This window comes from Ovis aries, chromosome 5 (assembly GCF_016772045.2).
Source record: "Ovis aries strain OAR_USU_Benz2616 breed Rambouillet chromosome 5, ARS-UI_Ramb_v3.0, whole genome shotgun sequence".
Classification (NCBI taxonomy): domain Eukaryota; kingdom Metazoa; phylum Chordata; class Mammalia; order Artiodactyla; family Bovidae; genus Ovis; species Ovis aries.
In genome coordinates, this window is record NC_056058.1 from 43,102,554 (window position 1) to 43,120,790 (window position 18,237).

Here is an 18,237-nt window from a genome sequence, read left to right on the forward strand (position 1 = left end):
CATCCCTAGTCCCCATCCTTCTCTTCTGCCTCCAACTCCTTCCTGCCCCCAACCACTTTCCAGTCTCTTTATCTGTCTCTCAGATAAGCACATAAGCCTCTTTTACAACCACAGAGAAACAAGTCCTTGCCACCAGATTACCATGGGAAGACAAAACTTCGAGGAATCTTAGGAGTTAACAGCACCCATCCCCAGATCCATTAAAGACCAGACTGCATTGAGCCCAGGACTCCTTGGTCCCCTTCATGACCCTTCCTCCTCTCTCCCTTGCTAGGAGTCAGTCTCAACCCTGTCCTCCCCAGGGCCAGGCACCTCATTTCCAATTTCCATCACTGAGTCCCACATCTTGGCCTTCAGTCCTCTCTGACTCCAAAGTCCATCTCATCCCTTGGGCAGTGCTGTGCTTCCCAAGTCTGCCCCAAGGTCAAGTGGTCTTCCCACAGACTCTCAGAAAACCTGTGGAAACTCATCCTCCAGGACCCAGAGCACCCACAGAGGCCCGGATGTCCCAAAATTCTTTGCCAGTACACGCTTGTCATCCAAGGACGGTGCTGGCCCCAAAGCCCTTCCTTCACATGGAGATCCAACACCACCCAAGCTGAACCAAAGCCAGTGGCAGCCCAGTGGCCTCAGGTCCATGACTCACCTTGTCGAGCTCTCCTCTCACCCACAGGCCTGTTCCCCACACCACTGCTTGTCGGATTTCCTCCGTCTGGGAGACAGGGTGCTTCATGGGTTTCTCCTCACCAGGCTGAAAAGAAATAAAGCCTACTTTAACTCAGGTATTTTGGGGTTCTAAAAATGGGGTCATAATGTCATGATCTTTAAAATTCAGCTAATCCAGCCACCCCATTTTCCCGTAACAGCGAACTCGAGCCGAGGTGATGGAGGAGGACAACGGCAGGGTAGGGTAAGGGGAGGGAAGGGAATGTGCGGAGGGAAGTTTTTAAAACACTAGATTTTGTTACTGTGAACGCACGAACCTTCCTCATGAGTGTGGTTCCTGGGCATGGCTTTATGTCAACTCAGCAATGAGACTAGGTTTAGAGAGAAAACTTTCAAAACGATTACACAAACCAGCATTTACATGGGGAAAGCAGGAGAGAAACGACTCAAACCAGGTGTAGGAGTGGGGCTCAGGGAGCCGCCAGGGCTGGAGACTGGCATCCACAGGCAGGGCCTCCACATACCTCTCTGAGCTCACGTCAGGTGAGCAGATCTGTCTTCCCAGAAGTGCAACCCCTTCTCCCCAGGCACAGGGCTCTGATGCAGGTCTTGGGCTCCCACAGGACCCAGAGACACTTGGTGCCAGGGCCAGGGAGGCACCAGGTCTCCCCTCCCACCCTGGTCATGTGCTGTATGCATGCTCTTAATGACCTCACTTCACCCCCAGAGCTGTGACAAACCTTAACGGAATATTATAAAGCAGGGATATTATTTTGCTGACAAAGGTCTATATCATAAAAGCTATGGTTTTTCTGGTAGTCAGACTTCCCTGGTGGCTCAGACTGTAAAGCATCTGCTTACAATGCAGGAGACCTGGGTTCGATCCCTGGGTTGGGAAGATCCTCTGGAGAAGGAAATGGCAACCCACTCCAGTAGTCTTGCCTGGAAAATCCCATGGACGGAGGAGCCTGGTAGGCTACAGTCCATGGGGTCACGAAAAGCTGGACACAACTGAGTGACTTTACTTTCACGTTCATGTAGGGATGTGAGAGTTGGACTATAAAGAAGGCGGAGAGCCAAAGAATTGATGCTTTTGAACTGTGGAGAACTGGAGAGCCTGGAGAAGACTTGAGAGTCCCTTGGACTGCGAGGAGATCAAACCAGTCAATCCTAAAGAAAAGCAACCCTAAATATTAATTGGAAGGACTGATACTGAAGCTGAAGCTCCAGTACTTTGGCCACCTGATGCCAAGAGCTGATTCATTGGAGAAGATCCTGATGCTGGGAAAGATTGAGGACAGGAGGAGAAAGGGGTGACAAAGGATGAGATGGTTGGATAGCATCATCAACTCAGTGGACGAGAGTTTGAGCAAACTCTGGGAGATGGTAAAGGACAGAGAAGCCTGGCGTGCAGCAGTCCATGGGGTCACAAAGAGTTGGACACGACTGAGCAACTGAACAACAAAAACATCCCAGGTGATGCTGCTGGGCAGTCCTCCCCTAGCCTGCCTGTCTACTGCCCTGACCTTGACAACCATAGAGAGTTGAGAGGACACACACGCACACAGTTCATTTACGCTGCCTGCATTTTCTTGGATAGCCCCACATGGGACATTGTTACAAGGTCCAGGACAGAAACATGACAGGTGCTAAGAACCAGCTCCCCAACAGCACCTGGGCCACACTTAGCAAGGAGGAAAGGAGCCGCTGAGGTTTGGCAGAGTTCATCCCATGCCCAGCACCCTGAGTGCCCTCTAAGTGTACACACAGCCTGCCGGGGAAACCGGTGATGTATGTAAAACAGCAAGTAGGATGAGGGTCCCTGTCCACAAGCATGCACAGGTTATGCAGAAGTCACGGGCCACCGGAGATCAGAGAGGGTTATTAGGGAAAAGAGAGCTAGGGACAGGAGTCCACAAAGCCCGAGCATGCAGTGCAGGAAACTGGGAGGCCAGCCCTTCACCAAGCCCAAGGTGAACAGGGGGCCTCCGCCTCCTCCCACTGCAAGCCCCTCAGCTGGTATTTTCTCCTTCTCCTCTCCAAAAAGTATTTCCCTTTTTCAAAACGACTACCTTGCAGCACTTTCTTGAGGGGCTCTTAATGGCTTTTGAAATATAAGCCTGGGGCTGCAAACGCTGCCTGGCCAATTTGCTGGAAAGCGTCACCTCCCCAGAAATTTCCTCTAAACTGACTTTCCTTCTTCCACCACAAGCAGACCCTTTGGAGCAATGGGCCTTTTAATCAACAATTATCAGAAGTTTTAAAAGTCTCTTTTAAAAGCTGTCACGGTGAGCCTGCTCAGCTATTTTCTCTGTTCCCGAGGGACTGCCTGGTGGTGGTGGGAAGCATTTGCCAGTGCGTGGCGGGTGGGTGGGAACAGCCTTCATCCATCACCCAGCGACAGGCCCCTGGTGCCTGGGGGGCTCCTCCCAGCCCACATCTGCAGTCTGGGCAGCACAGGCATGATTTATCACAGGTGAGTTGCCGCCTGCGCCCCGTCGGGTTTATCTGTTTACTGGCTGCTTCTCCTCTTACTGACCTCCAAATGCTCTGTTTCCTGGGTTACTCCGGCCTGATCTCCCTCAATCCCCCACACAGGCACCCGTGGCCAGGACTTCACTCACCATCTCTGGGTGTGTGTCTCCAGCCCAGATGCAAATATCCAACTGTCTCTCCAATATCTCCTCCAACTCAAAATGTCCAAGACAGAACGCATGTGCCTGCATTTATTTCCTCCCAATCAGCTTCCTCTGAGCCTCCTGCACCTCCGCCAATTATTCTTCTCTTTCTCCTCATTGCCACATCCTATCCAACACCACCCATGGGTTTGTATGACTTTACCTTCAAATTACATCCTGAATCCAGTACTTGGTGCCACCTGCACTGCTAACAGCCTCTTCCAAGCACCCCCATCTCTCCCTACCCAACAGCCCAAACTCCTGTTCTGCTTCAGCTGCAGCCAGGGAGGCTGTCCTGCAGTGACACTGCCAGCCCAGCCTTGACTTGAGAGATTCAAGTGCAATTAGGGGAATGCCCTCCTCCCTGCCAGTCAGTTTTGGGGCGTTGTTCAGTTGCTAAGTCATGTCCAAATCTTTATGACCCCATGGACTGCTGCACGCCAGGCTTCCCTGTCCTTCACCATCTCCCAGAGTTTGCTCAAACTCATGTCCATGGAGTCGGTGATTCTATCCAACTGTCTCATCCTCTGTTGTCCCTTTCTCCTCCTGCCCCCAATCTTTCCCAGCATCAGGGTCTTTTCCAATGAGTCAGCTCTTCGCATCAGGTGGCCAAAGTATTGGAGCTTCAGCTTCAGCATCAGTCCTCCCAATGCATATTCAGGGTTGATTTCCTTTAGGATGGACTAGTTTGATTTCCATGCTGTCCAAGGGGCTCTCAAGAGTCTTTCCCAGCACCACAGTTCTACAGTGTCAATTCTTCAGTGCTCAGCCCTCTTTCTAGAATCCACCATCCTTCAGCTCTCACACTAACATCCCCCTCTCACAGAACCTCCCTGCCCCAGAGCCAGGTTGGTCTCATGACCCCATGCTTCCTCCTTGGAGCATGTATCCCATCACCCTGAGTAATGTAGTCACCAACTGGATAATGTTCATGTTTTCTTGTTTGTTTCACCTTGTTGACTTCCCTGCTGGTCTTTAAGTTTGGTGAGGGCCAGGACTGGACTTGTTTTATGGATCCCTGGGCCTTTCACCCAGTAGGTTCTCAGTAAATATTGACTGAATAAATGCATAATCCTGCAATTTCTAAGTAGGAGATTGCCAGAGCCAAGGGATCAAAATGGATGGAAAGATGAGAAAGGGAGAGCTTTAGATCCTTCCTGAGTGGGTACATTTCACTGTAAAACCCATGTAGCTGAAAAGCCTTGTTCTTCTCAAACAAGGTGTTCAGGGAAAATATGGCATTTAAAAATAAGTCCATGGCACAGGTGGGAGGTGGGAGAGAGAGGCTCAGGAGGGAGGGGACATATGTATACTTATGGCTGATCCATGTTGATATATGGCAGGAACCAACATAATATTGTAATTATCCTTCAATTAAAAAGAAAGAAAGAAAGAAAAAAATCCATGGCAAATGCAATGTAATTGAGGGGAGTGAGGAGCTTTGCAACACCCCAGGGAGAAGTCCAGCTGCTGGACAGTCACACCTGCTCGACGCTTGCCAGCTCTCCCAGAGCTGGAGAAGGGTCTGGCTGGATACTCAGGTACATGCGAGATGATGCTGACCAAGCTGAGGGCTCTCAAAGGGTATTCCTTCTCTGCCCAGAGTCACCATCATCCCAGCCTAGGCTTCTTCCTGTTCTCTTTAGTTCTGGAATCATGTTGCATTCTCTGCAACTTTTATTCCCTGGGGAACGATCCCTCCAGCTTTCCATGTGTTTCCTGTGAAGCTATCCATCACAGTTCCCCTCCCCCAGCCCCAGCCACTGGCCACAGATATGGGCAGGTGTGCCAAACCAAAACAGTTACAGTACCACATCTCTCTAAACATAGTAATTGGTCCAGGTGGACACTTGACCTGTCAAGCTAAATTATTTTCAGGTTTATATACCCATACGTGGAGAGGAAACTTACCTTCCACTGACTCACCAAGCTAGGATCATGGAGGCCTGAAGATGCCAGTAGCTCTTTTCCCTGACTATATGAAGGAGGCCCACTGCAGCGGGAGAGAACAAGACCCACACTTGGATGAACATCAAAGAGAGTAGAGCCAAGAGAGGGAGCGGATAGGGGAGAGAGAATCATTTCTGCTGCTGAATCTCACCTTGCCTGAAGGCAGATACCCCTGAACTACTCAGTGACATAAGTCAACAAATGTCCTTTTTGGCTCACGTAGGTTTGCCCATTATTTACTATCAAGAATTGAGATGAACATAGTTCTGATCACTGGGAGCTCCCAAGACTGACCCCAGCACGCATCAACAAACTTGGCTCTTCCAACTCCAAGCCAAGCACCTAAGATTATAGTCTGAGAGGAAGACCTGGCCATGCCTGGCCAGTAGGCAGGAGAAGAGAAACCCCAGTTGAGTTCAGGCTCCATGCCTCAACCCTCTTGTTTCTCCACCTTGGATTTTGGAAACTCAACACGACTGCCATGGTTTCCACTTCCCAGACCCAGGAGCACTTTCTGGAGTTCCAGTCCCTCTCTCCTTCTCGATTGGAAGTAAAGCTTCTGGAAGCCCACCCCTCACCTTATGCAGAATAGAAATACCCCTCTGAATGGTGCTCCCACCCACACTTCATTCTTTCAATAAATGTGTGTTTAGCTCCTACTCTGTGCCACATACTATGCTAGCCTTTGGGGCTAAAAAAAACTCTTGTACCAAATTGCCTATTGCCAACACAGTATCACTGTGACTCCCATACTCTCTCCTGAGTCACATGAAAATCCCAGAGTCTCTTGTCCACAGGGCTGCAGTTAGATTCTGCCAGTGAGAGCCACTCATGTGAAGCCTGGAAAGCTAAGGGGAGCTAGAAGCCATACTTTTCTGGCAGAAGCTGGGAGAAGCTTCTGGTGGTCTGAGGTTTTGTTGCTAGCTTCCAGGTCTCCTTTGAGAGTCTCCTACTTCCATGGTATAGACAGTTGAGAGCATTATCTACAGCTTTCTGCGAGATTCTTATACTTGCAGATTTTCTGAATGAGACCTTTCTGGCCTTTGTTTCCCGCTACTCCAAGATGCCCTGGAGAAGGGAAAGGCTCCCCACTCCAATATTCTGGCCTGGAGAATTCCATAGACTGTATAGTCCATGGGGCCTGCAAAGAGTCAGACACACCTGAGCAACTTTCACTTTCACTCCACCCCCAACCATCGTGTGAGTCCCTAAATCCCTATAGTCAGCCACTTTTTGCTCAACCTGCCTAATGCGGTTCCTGCTTCCCTTTCCCCTAAAAGACCTTGCCTTGATCCTAGGGGAGGGCAGCAAGACCAGACGCCTGCTCCACAGCCACCCTGATGAAGCCAGATGAAGAGCTGGGCTATTCTGTCTCTGTTGAGAAAAGCCCTTGTCTCTCAAGCCTTGCCTGGCCACATTGTCCTCAGGGCCTGCCGGACACTAGACCATGGATCTTGTGTAGTACCTACTACATCATAGTCATCAGTTCAGCCAAGGATTATATGGCCGTCAAAAACATGGATCACACCAGACGAATATAAGTGACCTTAAACTAGTGGGTATACTGTGGCTGAAAACACACACACACACGTACATAAACACATCTCCTTCCCCTAGACACTAAAAGGGGAAGATACAACAATCCATTACAGGAATAAAACAGTCTGACCCCTGATTAACTGCTCATCCATGTGATATCTAGAAAGGGGCCAGGGGAATCACTGGGGCCACCCCAGTCCCCCACTGTTATCTGTGAGCAGCCCTCTTGGACAGGGGCTTCCCAACTCTTTCTTGGCACTCAGGACTGCTTCTGTTGGGACCCACTGCATGATGCTCCGAGAGCCCATCTCTTAACCCCACCTCTCTCTGAGCCCCAACACACTGCCTCCTTGGCTTCTTAATCCCTCTGCTCACCCCTCCCAGAATCCCACTTTTGGTCTCCAGAGTTTGTACTCCATCATCCTGCACCCCAACCTCCCGCCATGTCCCAGTCCCTTGCTCACCTAACAGTGAGAACCAGGCCCCCAGGGAGAGAATGAAGGAGACCCTGGTCTTCCCATCAAATGCCCAGCAGACACCCAGGCCCCTACTCTGCCAAGGAGTCCACCCCGGGCCTAACTCTGCGTGCCCTTTGCAGAAAGAGTCTTTGCCTCCATTCTCCCCTGGAGGTCTCCCAACTCGGTGTATGCCCCAGAAACGAGGTGTGTGCCGTGCTCCTGCCAGAGGGAATAGGAAGAGCAAACAGAAAAACCAAACTTCCACACATGGATATGGGAAGACACAGGCAAAATGTTCTCTGGTGGATCAGGGTAGTAAGATGGAAGAATTATTCTTTAGGACTCCCTATTATTATAAGACTTTCTTCAATGAAAAGAAAATAAAGTGTCGAGAGTTCGTTAGATTTCTCAGGTCTTCCTGAAGTGTGTGCTGAAATTTGCCCACCCAGTACCGTGGGTGCAGTGCTTTCCTGCCTCTCTTTTTCTGAACAGCTGCCCCGTTTATGGGATGCCCTCCCTGTGCCCCACGCTCCACTCAGCTCTCCCAGCAGACCCGAGACTTCCTAGGCACTGTTACCTGAGTACTGTTTTGAGTTCTATAAGAAACATTCCGAGATTTCCCTGGTGGACCAGGGGTTAAGACTCCATGCTTCCACTGTAGGAAGCACGGATTTGATCCCTGGAAGGAGAACTAAGATTCCCTGTGCAGCACAGTTGCAAAAAGAAAAAAAATTCAGTCATGTGGAGGCTGTGGGTACAGCCCCTCTTCAACCCTCAGTTCCCCACCAGATTTCTTAGCTTAAGGTCTCTACTCTGAGTCTCAACATTGTCATCTCCAAGAGGCAGAATGCGCAAACCAAGTTAACATCCCCATAGGGACAGGAGCCAGGCTCCCCACATCCATCGCCCAGTAGGAAAGTCCCTTCCAGGTCACCAAGTTGCCTACATCCCTGTGTATGTTAAATAGCCTAATGAAACTTGCTGGAATCCCCCCAGCCAATATTGCTAACTTCTCTTTTATCTTCTGTTCTAAAAACCTGTCAAACTCATCATCTCTGCCCCACAAAACAAATTTATTTTTTGAGTCATGTAAGAAAAAATTGATGTTGAAATGCTGCGAGGGTAGAGGCTTTTGTCTTGGTGTCAGGCGTCTATGAAATCTAATGGAGCCATTCTCTGACAACATTATCTGTGTTTGGCTAATTTGGTGGAGCAGACAATGTCCTCTATTGAGCAGGAAGAATAGCATGCACAGTCCTAGAAAAGCAGAGAGTTGGCCCATCGTGGATAATTTGCTTCCACTATTCATCCTGCAGATAGGCACTCAATTACAGAGACGTTCACAGGTAAATTTCCATTCATCCTTTCATCACCTCCACACATTCATTTCATCGTATTCATTTTATCAATAAAATACTCATTTACAAAATAGCCTGAAGCAGAGATGTATGTCAACAAACAAAAGGGCAGGTTTCCCTGTCATAGGATATTTTGTCCTGATTCTTTTTCTTCTACCCTTCAGAAAGCTCTGTGGCTAATTCACTCTTCTGGTCCTCTCTTGGCAACTTTTTGTCCCATTAATACAACCCAGACTGATTCTCAAATGACCCAGAGCAATAGTAAACCTTTCCTAAGTTCCATGTTCCAAGGCCTCGTCCCAGGACTGAGGCTGGCTGGAGGGAAAAGGAAGCACCCCTGTCCCTAAGGAACCCTATTAAATCGAGGCAGAGCCCAAGCAGTGAGTTCCAGAACTGACAGGGGGTCTGCCAAGGGTGTCCATGCAAGACAGGGGCAGCAGCCCTTGGTGGCAGCAGGCCTGGTTCACTGCCCAGAGGTTTGGGCACCTGAATGCCCCAGGACCACTGAGAGAACTGCCCAGGAGTTAGCTCAGCATATTTACTGAGCTCCAACTGTATACAATGTCTGATACTAAGTATCATAGGGGCAAGGATGAGTCAGCCAGGATCCCAGCTTCCAAGAAGCTGTCATACTGGAAGATACCAAGACAAGGAACTGCCACCTCTGCCACAAACTCAGGTTGATCTCAAAAGCAGAGACATCAACTTGCCAACAAAGGTCTGTATAGTAAAAGACATGGTTATACTATGGTTTTTCCAGTAGTCATGTATGGATGTGAGGGTTGGACCGTAAAGAAGGCTAAGCGCCAAAGAACTGATGTTTTTGAACTGTGGTGCTGGAGAAGACTTCTGAGAGTCCTCTGGACAATAAGGAGATAAAACCAGTCAAACCTAAAGGAAATCAGCTCTGAATATTCATTGAAAGGACTGACGCTGAAGCTGAAGCTCCAATACTTTGGCCACTTGATGCCAAGAGCCGACTCGTTGGAAAAAACCCTGATGCTAGGAAAGGTTAAAGGCAGGAAGAGAAGGGAACGACAGAGGATGGAATGGTTGGAAGGCATCATTGACTCAATGTACGTGAGTCTAAGCAAACTCCAGGAGATAGTGAAGGACAGGGAATCCTGGCGTGCTGCAGCTCACGGGGCTCATAAAGAGCTGGACACAACTCAGCGGCTGAACAACAACAGGCTAAAACTGGGACTTGGACTCTGGAAGGTTTTTCTTCCAAGATGAAGCACTACTTGTAGGATCTATGTCAAGGGACTGGTTCAAGAAAATCCTGGCCAGCTCTGTGATGAGCAGCACACAGCCACACAGCAGGGTCACAAAAAGCCTCCAACATTCAGTATTAGGGAAGTCCCCAGTAACATTAAGTAGCAGAAACCCACACATTCTGTGGCATGTGTGGAAGCCACCTGCTCAGCCTGCTTCTGGACAGGGAGGAGACTCACACCCCGCTCAGAAAGTGCCAAGGTTTCCAACATGGGTGAGGAGGGGAGGGAGAGCTGCAGATGAAACCCAGACTTGGGAGGAAAACAGTTGTTTCCTCATTTGCAGAGGCTTCAGCAACATCTACACCCACCTGTCTCATCCAACCAGGGGGCAGGGGCGGGGCCTGGACCACTGAGTAACTCCCAGGCTCTGCTGTCCTTCTCAGAGCTGCTCTGAGAGAGAAAGCAGACCGCACTATCTTGAGGCCACAGCATGGGTCCCAGGAAGGCATGTGCCTCGCCTTGGCTTCCAGTATGAATGAAGTACCTGGGGAGGAAATCGCAGGCACCCGCCTGGAGAGCACCAGCCTTCTCACTTCTTCCCCTCTTCTGACCCAGAGAGAAACTGGCTCCTGGGTGCTGCTGGGTGGGCCAAAGCAAGAGGATTAACTTATGTTACAATTATGCTTCCCCATCACTGGGGAGTCATGAAGCAAATATTTCTTTTCCCAAAGCAGGACTTGGAACAACCTGGGTGAGGGCACCCACTGTGTATGAATGGGAAGACAAGAACCCAGGTGACCCTCCAGGCAGATGTTACCTGAAGGAGCCTCATCCCTGCAGAGCCCTTCCAGAGGAGGGCAGACACCAAGGCTCACAGCTGAGAAGCCTTTTGTTGGCACTTTGAGCCACAGTAAAGAATCTGCCTACGATGCGGGAGACCTGGATTCAATCCCTGGGTCAGGAAGATCTTCTGCAGAAGAGAATGGCTACCCACCCACTCCAGTATTCTTGCCTGGAGAATCCCATGGACAAAGGAGCCTGGCGGGCTACAGTTCATGCAGTAGCGAAGAGTTGGCACAACTGAGCTACTAATACTTTCACTTTGGGAAACTTTCAGGTGTGGCCTGTCAATCACATTCTTGCTTTGTGACTATGCATAAGCATCATGAATATTCATGAGCATCCCATCAGCCTTGCAACAATAACACCATTCCCTTTTGTTGTTAAACAGCCTCTTTACATCCAGTGGTCTGCTGGGTCAGCGAAGATGCTGAGAAAGAAACATGCATCTCCCTCTCTGTTCCTCAGTCTCCCAACAGCAGGATAGGGGTAATGTTTGCTTATTTACCTTTATTGTAGATAAAATTTGAGATGCTCAGCACCTTTTGAGGGAAAGCTGCTGCATTCCAAATGCAAGTATAACCTCATGAGCTCCGTTCACCTTCCCCCACGATATAGATGGAGACTGTGTTCAAATCTCATTTCTGTAAATAGAAATCTACTTCAGAAAGTTTTTCTAAAATCATTCATTTTTGACTGGCTTGCATAGGGTCAAGAGGGCTCTTCACACTTTAAATGGAAGACAAATGCAATAATCAGAGGATGTTCTACAGACACTTGAACGAACAGAGGGATGCTCAGAATTTACAGAAGCAGGTCACCCTGCTCCTCTCTTGAAACTCTGTTCCTTCGCTTGCCACCAGCTGACTGTTGCCTCTGAAAGTCGTGAGGACACTCTGTAACCAGAAAAGAGCCACAGACTGATGAATGGGCAGTTCAAGCAACCCAGTGGAAAGCAGAGGCCTTCAGTAAACAGGTGCAGTGAGAAGGGAAGCCACAGAGCTGCCTCTGTGGACAGAGCTTCCGTGGACAGAGGGTCAGGTCTTCTCACTGCAAAATCCGGGTGAACCTAAGGGAGGCCCTAGACACATTTAGACAACATCTGCACACAGCACATGAGCCCACCTTGTCCTGAGATGGAAAGATGGCATCTTCTCATGGGCTCTGGATGGTACCTTCTGGGAGAAACTTCTCCAACTCCACTCAGAACCCTGCCCACCCCTAGTCCCACCCCAGACTTCCTGCGCTTCAGGTGCTGCCTTCTCACTGCACATTTCCCCTCTGCTGTGTCTCCACCCACCCCTCCCCCACCCCAGACACTTTGAACTCGTTGAAAGAAGAGATTTACCCTCAAATAAATCCTTGCTGGTTACACACCGAACTTTATTTTTAAGGCATACAATATGAAATAGTCAACTGAGGTTTTCTTTTTTAATAGAGCCAAATGTTGAACTCCCCACCCCCCAACCCCACCAGCACTTAAACTTCTCTAATTGCTGCTGCTCCAAACTGGAATGCAAGGTCCTGCCATCTTTAAGACTTAGCATATCTCCATAAAACATGACCCATTGTTTTCCCAAAGAACCACAGGGCTGAGTACACACAGAACCCTCAGGATCAGGTTTGGGGAGGGTGCACAGATACAGGGAGCATCTCCAGGACAGAACAAAGTCATGTCATTCAATCTGGGGCACATCTGGCAAAGCTCAGTCTCCAGTCCTGATGGTCCAAGCCAATTAACTGCTACCAGACAAGCCGCCCATCATCTTGCCCTCAAACCCATCCAGGCTTGAGGGTCAGCACAGGTCTGGGAACCAAGGATAACACCTGCAGCTGCAAGACCAGATGTTCAGGGACTTCAGCATGAAATTTGCAGTATTAAAAAAAATCCAAAAATGAAAGAGAAAAGTTAAGTATGCTATCTTGGCTGGTATCCTTTGGAATGACTTTGAAAGCCTGATGGTAAAATGGAGCCGTCCGGATTTTTTTTTTTTCTCTCATGCCTCCCCCAAAGTCACTGAAAGAAGACATCAAGGAATAAGCCAGTTGGGATCTCACTCAAGAGCCCCTCTGTGCTTCTGCACTGAGAGATAACGTGGAGACCCCGGAGCCTCGTGGCAACCCAGATGCCGTGACAGGAAGGCATGTCTTCTCTCCTCTGTTGCCCATGCACACAAAACCTGACAAAACAGGAAAGAAAAAAAAAAAAAAGAACCCAGTGAAAGCACCAGAATTGTTGGATCTGCAGGATGAATAGCAGCTTGTAGCTCAACCCACTCACTTCGAGAGCATTTGTTTAGAACTAGTGGTGTGAACTTGAGTTCAAAGACCAGGGGCAAGAAGGACCATTTCTTAGCAGTGGATCTGATGACCTTGGAGGGTAACGTGAGTACTGGCGATGGACGAGGCGGAGAGAGGGCAATTACCTTCCTAACTCCAAGAGCTTAGTTTGGTGGGTTCATCAGTTTCTCCTGGGTCTGCACCCCACTTTCAGCAGAATTAGGCTCAATAACAAGATCTGGACTTTCAAAACACAAAGAGACAGTGTCCACCCCTCAGTCACGGTAGCACCTAGATTTTTTTAAAAAGAACACTGTGTAAAAATAAACTCCAAACTAAATGGCCAGAGAAGAGACACCAGTCAACAGCTCAGGATGGAGACAGGAGGAGGGAGCTCTACCAGCGTGAGGACTCCAGTGAGCGTCCTGTGACTGCCAAGTGTAAAGCCAAGTGGGAGAAGCCGGCTTTTCCCAGCCGGAAACACAGACAGGACGACTCACTCCTCCATGCCAGGTTCCTCCAGCCCTCACAGCCCAGCCCTAGATGGCAACATTGGCTTCCACTGGGTCCATAGACCCTAACTGGACACCTGTTGTTTGGTGCGATCTGGGCATACCACATTGCATGAGAGTGCGGCCTGGCTGGAGATATAGACATTTAGTAAGTAATTATAAGGCAGTTTTGATGCGCAGTTGGGATAGGTGCTTCAAGGCCACGGTGTGCTGTGTTTGGTGGTCGCTTTCCCTCCTCAGCCTACACCCATTGTCTAAGGCAAGGAGAGCTTGGGAGTCACCCCAAGGCCTTCCTCTGCATACCTCTGCCTGTGCAGGTTTCTCGCTGCTGCTGCTGAGTCCTAGGACTACCCCGATGCCTGGGGACACTACTCCTGGCGCTGCCCCTCTCACAGGCAACAACCATGGGCTGGTCCAGAGTCTCAGAGCTGTCAGACCCTCTGGTTCCTCTGCACAACCTACTCAGTGCCCCATCTCCAGCCTTACTGCTCTCTCCTGGGCAGAACGCCTATGATACTTGTATTTCAGAAACTCAGACACCTTTCCCGTTGACCCATGCCAGATTCATCAGCTTTGGACACCACCTGTTTTGCACCATTCCACTCCTCAAAGGGGTTATACTATTTCCAAGCAGGCACCGGCCCATCAGGACCTATTTCTCCTAGTAATAGGTAGTTTAGTTGCTAAGTCGGGTTCTACTCTTGAGACCTCATGGACTGTAGCCTGCCAGGCTACACGATCCATGGGATTTCCCAGGCAAGAATACTGCAATGGGTTGCCATTTCCTTCTCCAAGGGATCTTTCCAACCCAGGGATCGAACTCGGGTCTCCTGAATTGCAGGCAGATTCTTTACTGACTGTGCCACCAGGGAAGCCCAGATTCCTCCTACCCAACCATGGAAAACCTCTATTTGGGAGAAAGAAAGTGTTATTGAGTTCTGACATTGCCACTTAATAAGTTATCTCATTTACTGAAATTCAACAGGCTTCATAAAGGCCCCTTTATTTTCACCCCTTCCCCACACACCCCGTGTTACTCCTGCCTCAGGTTTTGGTTTCAAACCTAGAGGGTCTTCTGCCATCTTCATTCTCACTACCCTTCAGGGGGCTGGGCGTACGCTTAAGGGCATACCCTTAATCAGGGGATGCCTCTTCTGTGAAATCTTCCACGTTGCTCACATCAGTGGAAACCTCACTGAAATCCCATTCTGAACAAAAGCTGTTCTCATAACATCCTGGACGCACCCTGGGACGCAGAGATAGCAGGAGGACTGCGTGAGGCAGCCCTGGAGCCCTGCCTCTTCCCCACCCAACCTGAGGCCTCCCTGGGCCTGCGTTAGTCGCTCAGTCGTGTCTGATTCTCTGTGACCCCATGGACTGTAGTCCGTCAGGCTCCTCTGTCCATGGGATTCTACAGGCAAGAATACTGGAGTGGGTTGCCACGCCCTCCTCCAGGGGATCTTCCCAACCCAGGGACCAAACCTGGGTCTCCAGCATTGCAGGCAGATTCTTTACCGTTTGAGCCATCAGGGTTTCTTCAAACACAATCAGCAAATGGCCAGAACCTACGAGCGCATACCTGGAGCCAACCAGAGGTAGGCTCAGGAGTATTAGACAGTTCAAGTGTGGCTTCTTGTGCCTTCAACCAAGTTTGCCATGCCCTTTACTGGCCCCCTTTTCCTCTACTCCTTCTCTAGGTGCTAGAGGACTCTCAGAACCCTTTCATTCCCCTTCTACCCCAGCTCTCGGGGGATCACCTCAGAGCTGTGGCTTTAAATGCCATGCAGGTACCTGTGGCTTCTGTGTTTATATCACAGGCCTAGACCTTTCCCCTGAGCTCCATCCAGGGTCATAGACCCAAGCTCCTCCTCAGTGTCTCCACATAAAATGTCTAAAGGAATCTTTAGCTCAACACATCTGAAATTATACTTCAGATACCCTCTTGATTTCCACTGATTGCAAAATTCATTCCTTTCCCAGGCTTCTCCTTCTCAGTAAAGAACCCCACCATCCATCTATCCAGTTGCTCAGGATAAAAATCTAGGCATCCTCCACGACTCCTCTCTTTCCTTCATCCCTCACAGGCAGTCAGTCACTCAAGGCAGCTTCACCCCCAAAATAACCAGTTCTTCCCACCACACTGCGCCACTCTGGCTCACTCACTATCACACCTGCCTGGAAGCACCGTCTCCACTGTTCTTCCCGATTCCGTGTTTGCCGGCTGTCCACCCTCCAGAGAGGAGAAGAATGACCTTCTCCCTCCCTGGCTTCCAGACTCTCTTACCCTAATCCCTGAACTCCTTACCACGGCCACAAGGTCCCATGTGATCCATCCCCTGACATTTCTCCAACCCCAGTTCCCATCACACCCCTTCTGATCAGTCTTCTTCCGGTCCTCAAACACACGTCTCGTCCAAACATCAGGGTCTTTGCGAGAGACGATCCCTCTCAAGAGACAGCGTTCAGCCTTCACGTGTCCACGTGACAAAGTCTTTCTCGTCATTCAAATCTGTACTTAAACATCACCTCCTCAGAGATGCCTTCCCAGAACACCCAATTAAAGGCTGCTCCCCATATCTTCCTCCACCATTTTTGACTCAGCAGCTCTGTTTTACTTCACGTTCATGCATAACGCTCATCCCTAAAGGCATACTGTTCATTTAAACTTACATACTTGTTTATTGTTTGTTTCCTCCAGCAGAGGGAGGGCAGGAACTTATCAGCCACGTCCACTGCTGCTTCCTAGTGCCCACTGCCTGGCACTCTGCTGCTAAGTCGATTTAGTCGTGTCCGACTGTGTGTGACGCCATGGACGGCAGCCCACCAGGCTCCCCCGTCCCTGGGATTCTCCAGGCAAGAACACTGGAGTGGGTTGCCATTTCCTTCTCCAATGCATGAAAGTGAAAAGGGAAAGTGAAGTCGCTCAGTTGTGTCCAACTCTTCGCAACCCCATGGACTGCAGCCTACCAGGCTCTTCTGTCCATGGGATTTTCCAGGCAAGAGTACTAGAGTCAGGTGTTTGCTGGATATTTCCTGAACTCTGACATGGTCACTAGACTGGGTGCTGCACCTGATCTGAAAAAAGAAAAAGGATAAACTGGGCCAGGGCTTCTGAAACAAAGTTCCTGGGGAGATGCCTCCTCGAGGACCATCTTGTTAACCATCTAGTGATTGGCCTTCCATGGAGAACAGACTGGAGCAAGGGACAGGCCAAGATGACCAGAGAGCATCTCAACCACAAGGCCATCTTCATCTTCGGAAGTCATTAGTCCCCTGTCCAACATGAGCGAGCTCACCCTCCACACCATCCAACAGAAATATAATGTAAGCCACAAATAAGGGCCAAATAGGAAACTATGACTTGTCTAATGGCCACATTTTAAAAAGGAAAAAAAGAAGCAAGTGAAATTAATTTTAATATTAGTTAAATATCAGTGTTTTATTTAACCCAGTATATCTCAACTATTAGTATTTCAATCAATATAAAGAAATTAACTGGCCATTTTACATATTTTCTTTGTACTAGGTCTCCAGACTCGAGTGTGTGTTTTATACCTGCAGAATATCTTGATTTGGACCAGCCACATTTCAAGTGCCCAAGAGCCATGTGTGGCTGGTGGCCATCCTGTTGAATAGGATGGGTCTAGAATAATCAAGTTCCAACTGTGCTAGGACTTGAGGAAGGCATGATGTCAAAATGGGATGTATTTTAGTCTCAGATGCTTCATCTTTTGACATGACACAAGTTTTCCTGCATTGAGAGAAAAACACAGAGTCTGCATTGATTTTTCTTCCTTTCCCCTAAATTTCCACAACAGAACCCTCTGCAGTCCCTTGAATCCACTGCACATGTAAGTGGTGGGAACCTTCCCTCCCCTGCCAAGTAGCAGCAGCAAGGTTTCCCCCGCGGCATTGCTGTGGTCAGGCCGCTGTATTTCCTGGCTCCAGGTCTACCGAGAGAGTATCACAGTTTATTAACTGACTTTAATAGGAATCTGTTTCTGATAGTAGAACTAATGAATCCTATATGCCAGTTGCAAAGGGTAAGAGCAGTTCCAGTCCAAAGAGAGAAGAGGCTTATTCGGAAATCTGAGAGGGCGGGAATTGCACACCTTCATGCTAACAAGTTCCATCACTAGCTGGTCAAAATCTCATCCAACAAGCTACTGGGCATATGAAACCAGGGGGTATCACCAACAAGGACAGTGACAGCCTGCTGAAGTAAGAACGCACAACCTAACACTACTATTCCTCATGCTAGCCTCCCAGAGTAAACCCTGTCCAGGAAGAACAAGAAATTCAACAGAATTTAAGACAGTGAGTGTTTGTCCTGGGGCTGGCCAGGTGTCAGCGTGAGGCTCGGGGTGAGGGAAGGAGAGAATGGAGGGACAGACCACATGTGCCCCCTTCCCTTGGAGACTGCAAGGAAGCCACACTTGGTTTAAAATACAAAGTCTTCCAGTAGTCAGCACAGAGGACGTATTCCTCTTTTGGAAGCCAAATTGAGAAGGAGTTGGGGGGACTCATGGATAATCTTGATTCCGTGCCCGTGGACCCTGCACATTGTGGAGGACAGTGGCAGCAGCCAACCTGGGAGATACGCAAAAGCAAGGGGACAGTGAAGAGAAACATGGCCACAGTACAGACTTCCTCTTGCTCTCCCTCCTTTGGGATGCTCTGGGGAGAGAACATCCAGCTAACTCACAGGAGCAGGAAGTTCAGCTTCCCATCATAAAAGC

General features: G+C 49.3%; 1 protein-coding gene across 2 annotated transcripts in view; it reads right to left on the minus strand.

The window, feature by feature from the left end:
- FSTL4 (follistatin like 4) overlaps nucleotides 1-18,237 on the minus strand; it is a 768,172-nt gene that overhangs the window by 624,328 nt on the left and 125,607 nt on the right. For both annotated transcript variants that reach the window (XM_060416502.1, XM_042250516.2), the window contains one exon: nucleotides 647-751. The gene's annotated coding sequence lies outside the window, so the exon portion shown is untranslated. The remainder of the gene's footprint in view (nucleotides 1-646; nucleotides 752-18,237) is intronic.